The 5582-nt window shown below is 40.3% G+C and overlaps 1 pseudogene; it reads right to left on the bottom strand.

Moving 5' to 3' along the window:
- Nucleotides 1-322: 322 nt before the first annotated feature.
- LOC138145713 (large ribosomal subunit protein mL65-like) lies at nucleotides 323-1817 on the bottom strand (annotated as a pseudogene).
- Between the last annotated feature and the right edge of the window lie 3765 nt (nucleotides 1818-5582).

Below are 5582 nucleotides of genomic sequence, written 5' to 3'. Positions count from 1 at the left end.
AGGGGATAGTATGAAGAGAAAGGTTCAGTTAATAATTATAACTGTGAACATGAATGGGATGAACTTTCCAATAATCTTGTTTTTGTTTTAATTATTTTGCTTTGTTGATGGTGAGAGGCAGGGCAACTGGGGTCACATGACTAGTAAATGTTAAGTGTCTGAGGCCCAACTTGAACTCAGGTCCTTCTGACTCGAGGGCCAGTGCTCTATTCACTGGCACCTAGACAATAATATGGAATCAGATAGCAGACTGGATTAAAAACTATAGTCTTACAATATGCTGTTTACAAGAAAGAACAGAGAGATACATAGATCATAAATGTTTTTTTTTAATATTTCTAAAATTTATTCCAGGTCTTTACATTATTATATCAAATCATAATTGATTTATTTTACATTCAGTGAAGTCTAAGTATTCCGAAAGTCTTTATAATAGTTGTGATCTGTTTTCTTCTGGTCTGTTCATTAGAAACTGAACCAAACGAAGCAAAAGTTCATCATTGAAGCCTTTAACATCACCATCTTCAATAACTTCAAAGAGAGGCCTGCTCTCTGTCCCCCAACATATACTCTTACGAGGGTTATTTTGATTGGCCTGTGCAGTAAGTGCCAAAGTATTTAATTGATAACAAAAGAAGGCAAAATATTTTCCATCTGTGACCACACCCTGGGAGACAAATGGACGGGTAACATCAGCTTCACTCCAGAATCCCTGATACATAGCCTGTGCACCAGTCCAAGCAAAAAGACTAGCAATGCCATTGGCTCGATAACCGACTTCTATTTGATCAGCACGATTGTCCTTCAAGAGCTTCTCCCTTTTTATTTTGTCAGGTAACAAATGGAATTGCATGTGGCCATAACAGCATGGATCTGCTAATCTTGTCCCTATAAATATGTTATTTTCATACTGTCGTTTGAATAACGGAAGTTTGTCTGGTTTACAATTCAGAACAGGAATTTCTATTGGTACAGAGTAATCCAAAGGCACAAACTCTCAAAGCTGTTTCGGCATAAGAATATGGCTGTGTGGTTTATCATTTATCTGGTATCGTAATGCATCAATTCTACCTCGACGATGACCTTTTGGAATAATTTCTTCACCACGCCACCAATAAAAGTTAACTGGACGTCTAAAATTGTGTGCCAGGCGCTCAAAATGTTTATCACTTTAAAACTGTCCTTTGATCCTCACATTGGGATGCCCGGCGTTCCACAGCTAGTGTCTGGGTAAGGATTTGAACTCAAGTCTTCCTGACTCCAGGTTCTTCCCTCTATCTACTCCAGGGCTGCAGCAGCCAGGCTTGGGTTGTGGGGGGTCAGCAGCCTGGTCAGGGAGGCCGCGAGCTGATGGAGGAAGGGCAAGGCCACGAACTCCTGCTCCAGGTAAAGCGGGGCCCGCTGCTTGCGCTTCAGGTGGAAGTGCTCCTGCAAGAGGCAGTCTTACACAGCCGAGTGCAGTGGGGCCAAGTCGGCCGGGCCGCCGGGCTCGCCAGGGCCGGGGGGCGGGGGCAGAGGCAGGCCACTCAGGTACCCTGTCTTGGTGAAGCTCTGGTACCATCGGTCGGCGTGAAGGGCGAAGGTCTGCGGGAACAGACTTACTTGAGGCGCTGCAGCTTCGTGAGCACGCGCAGCTTCACCTCCATGGAGGGCGCGTCGTGTGCCTCCCGATGCCACCGCTCTACCCGACGCTGCCGGGCCGCCTTGCTTTTCACCATCAGCGAGGCCACCACCGGCGGGTACCGTGCGGCCGAAGCCTCGGCCACAGTGTGCAGCCGTAGTACCCGGGCCGCACGACTGCAACCTCCAGAGATCATAAATGTTAAAAGCTGGAGAAGAATATATTAGATTTCAGGTGAAGTAAAGAAAGCAGAGATCACAGTTCTTAACTCAGGCAAAGCAAAGGAAAAAGTGGATCGTATTAAAAGGAATAAGGAAGTAAACTATATCCTGCTAAAAAGTATCATAGAATATGAAGTAATATCAAGGCTAAACATATGCAACAACTGGTAAGGCACCAAATTGTTAGAGAAGAATTTGAAGGAGTTATAGGAAGAAATAGATAGCAAAATTATACTTGTGGGGGATCTTCACCTCCCCCCCTTCAGAACTAGATAAGTCTAACCACCAAATAAACAAGAAAGAAGTTAAAGAGCTAAATAGAATCTTTTAAAATTTAGATATGGTATACCCCTGGAGAAAATTGAATGGGTATAAAAAGAATATGACTTTTTTTCTCAGTGGCACATGGCACCAACACAAAAAAATTAACCATCCACTAGGGCATGAAAACCTCACAAACAAATGCAGATATTCAGTTAGATTGAATGCAGAGGTGATTCTGGGAAGATGGCAGAGAAGATCAGAAAATTGTAAACGCTCAAGATTTTATTCCACAAAAGAGATAAAATAGCATCTCAGTGTAAACATAGAGTAGTGAAAAAATATTAGGAAAGGGGCAGTACACCTGTTTTCCTGGGACAATTGCAGAAGATCTGACGAAAAAAACAAGGATAAGATTTCCTCCCTGGGAAAATTAAACACCTACAGATTACGGACCACTTAAACAACAAGCAGCAAGCCTTTGAGTTAGCTGAGTTGGTAGCCTGCCTTAACCCCAGCCACATTTATTGCATATCTTGGAACACTGTATATTGAAAAGGAAAATAATTTGGCCTTCACTCCAAAAATAAAAATAAAGTTAAACATAATTCTGAATGAAAAAAAAAATTAAATTTAATGAATTATCAGACTTTCAATATTTTATTGAAAAAAATTACCTGAACTTAGTAGACATACAACAAATAAGAAAAATATAAGGTAAACCCGAATGATCATAAATGGACTCAATAAGGATGATCTGTTTACCTTTTTTGTAAAATACCTCCTATGGAAAATGTAAAACCTACGTCTAAGATTGTTATTAAAAATCAGGTAACTTGTAATAAAGATTGGGGTATACCTGAGTATGATATGACTTCAAAAAGTAAAAGTACAGCTTTTAAAAGAATAAATAAAAGAGTAATTATTGGGCAGTGGAGCCAAGATGCTGTAGTAAAAACATAACACCCTTATGGCTCCAACTTCCACCACCTCCAATACATATAAAATAATAACCGTAAATATCTTTTAGGGATACAGAACCCAGAAAGTGACAGAGAGAAACAAATCTTGCACTGAAGGCAGCCTGTCAGGCCAACAGGAAGGGTCTATGGAAGTGCTGGGAGCTGAACACAGTCTCACATAAGCACGTGATTTGGGTCCTAGCATGGTCCTGAACCAGCAGGGGCCTGATAAGTCTTCAGGAGAGTGAATCACCAGTTCTTGTGGTGACTTTTAGACTTCTCAACCCATAAATACCAAAAATAAAAGGTCAGTTGGGAAATCTGATGGAACTTGGTGGAGAAGAGCAATATCTGGCCTCTGCCCCCAGGGCAAGAAGGGGCAGAGGCATGGTGGCAATAGTTGTTGCCTCATGGCTACCTCCAGAGCTCCAGGCCTGCAGATCATAGGGGGACTAAGTGAAAATTAAAAGGTGTAATGGGAATGTAAATTTTAAAGATCTTCCCTGCCCCTAGGCTAAAGTGCACCTGGAGCCTAGGGTGGGAGGCTTGTTTTTCAGTAGATACTTCTTGATTGGCCAGTGGGTCCAGAAGGTTTTTACATTCTCTGAGCCAGGAGAAGGCAATATAAGCCCTGATGTGTAGCTTTGTTTTGGGGCTCACTTTGAGAAGTGTTCTGTGATTTGATCTGGATTTTGGGAAGCCGCACTCCCTCGGCTTTGGAAAACCCAGATGTTGAAACCCAGATGTTGATTTGGTATGGATGTAATGGTTGGAGAGTTTGGAAATCTGTCTACGTGATCTGTTTCTCTGTCTTGATAATTCTGTCTGTGTATTCTGAAGTTCAGGGTGCTGACCTTTTTCCCCTGAACTAGGTGAATGATACATATTTGATTGATTAAAGTAAGCTTGTTAACCCATTTTGAGTTGCTTTCCTTTATCAAAGTAGATCTGAGAATCTGTGTTGGCAGACACCCTGGGGACGCTGGGGTGCTTGCTGCTACAAAAATGTAATCATTCTTGTGGTAATCCACTTGGATATGGATTGTGATCTTGGGTTGTGGTCCTGGAGAGTGTGGCCAGTGTGCCAGATTTTCTGGGGCCTGCAGAGAGGGAATCCAACTAATAGCTCTGTCAGCTACAAAATCCTCAGCAATTTGGGAAAACAATTTCTCCATTCTGGAAGTAGAGTTCTACCTTGGCAAAAAGTTCAAAAGTCAAGTAATTGCCTGGCAATATGAGCAAGCACAGCAAGTATGATCAGGTCATACGATCCCTTTTTGGAGACGAAAACGATGAAAGCACGGACCTGAAGTAGGACAACACAGTCAGAACTCCTGAATCAAAAACATCCAAGAAAAATATGAATTGGCCACAGGCCATGGAGGATCTCAAGAAGGATTTTGAAAACCAAGTAAGAGAAGTAGAGGAAAAATTGGGAAGAGAAATGAGAAAGATGCAAGAAAATCCTGAAAAGTGAGTCAACAGCCTGCTAAAGGAGACCCCAAAATATTGACAAATATAACACATTAAAAATAGACTAACTCAACAGACAAAAGAGACCCACAAAGCCAATGAGGAGAAAAATGCCTTAAAAAGCCAGGTTTCCCCTAAGGAAAAGGAATTGCAAAACTCACTGAAGAGAATCATTCCTTCAGAATTAGATTGGGGCAAATGGAAGCCAACGACTTTATGAGTAACCAAGATAATATAAAACAGATTCAAACAAATGAATGAATAGAAGGCAATGTGAAATATCTCACTGGAAAAAGCACTGGCTTGGAAAATAGATTTAGGAGAGATAATTTAAAAATTATTAGACTACTTGAAAGCTATGATCAAAAAAAGAATCTAGACAACTTATTTCAAGAAAACATCAAGCAAAATTGCCCTGATATTCTAGAAAGAAGGCAAAATAGAAAGTAAAAGAATACACCAATCACCTCTTGAAAATATTCCAATAAGAAAACCCCTATGAATATTGTACCCATATTCCAGAATTCCCAAATCAAGGAGAAAATACTGTAAGTCATGAGGAAGAAACAGTTTGAGTATTGTGGAAACACAATCCAGATAACACAAGACTTGGCAACCTCTACATTACAGAATCAAAGGGCTTGGGATATTATATTCCCTAAGTCAAAGGAACTAGGATTAAAATCAAGAATCACCGACCGAGCAAAACTCAGTATAATGTTTCAGGGAAAAACATGGATATTCAATGCAATAGAGGATTTTCAAGCATTCTTGATGAAAAAGCTATAGCTGAACAGAAAATGTGACTTTCAAATACAAGAAGCAAGAGAATCATGAAAAGGTAAACAGGAAAAACAAATCATAAGGAACTAAATAACTTGATCTTTTTATATTTCCATAGGGGAAAACAATAATTATAAACCATAAGACTTTTCTCAGTATGAAGACAGTTGAAGGGAATATATGTGTATAGAGATGATAGATAGATAGATAGATAGATAGATAGATAGATAGATAGATAGATAGATAGATAGATAGATAGAT

The sequence above is a fragment of the Petaurus breviceps genome, unplaced genomic scaffold (assembly GCF_028583685.1).
Source record: "Petaurus breviceps papuanus isolate PSGF00001 unplaced genomic scaffold, PetGlider_PUasm1.0 90743, whole genome shotgun sequence".
NCBI lineage: Eukaryota > Metazoa > Chordata > Mammalia > Diprotodontia > Petauridae > Petaurus > Petaurus breviceps.
This window is presented reverse-complemented; position numbering and strand designations above follow the sequence as displayed.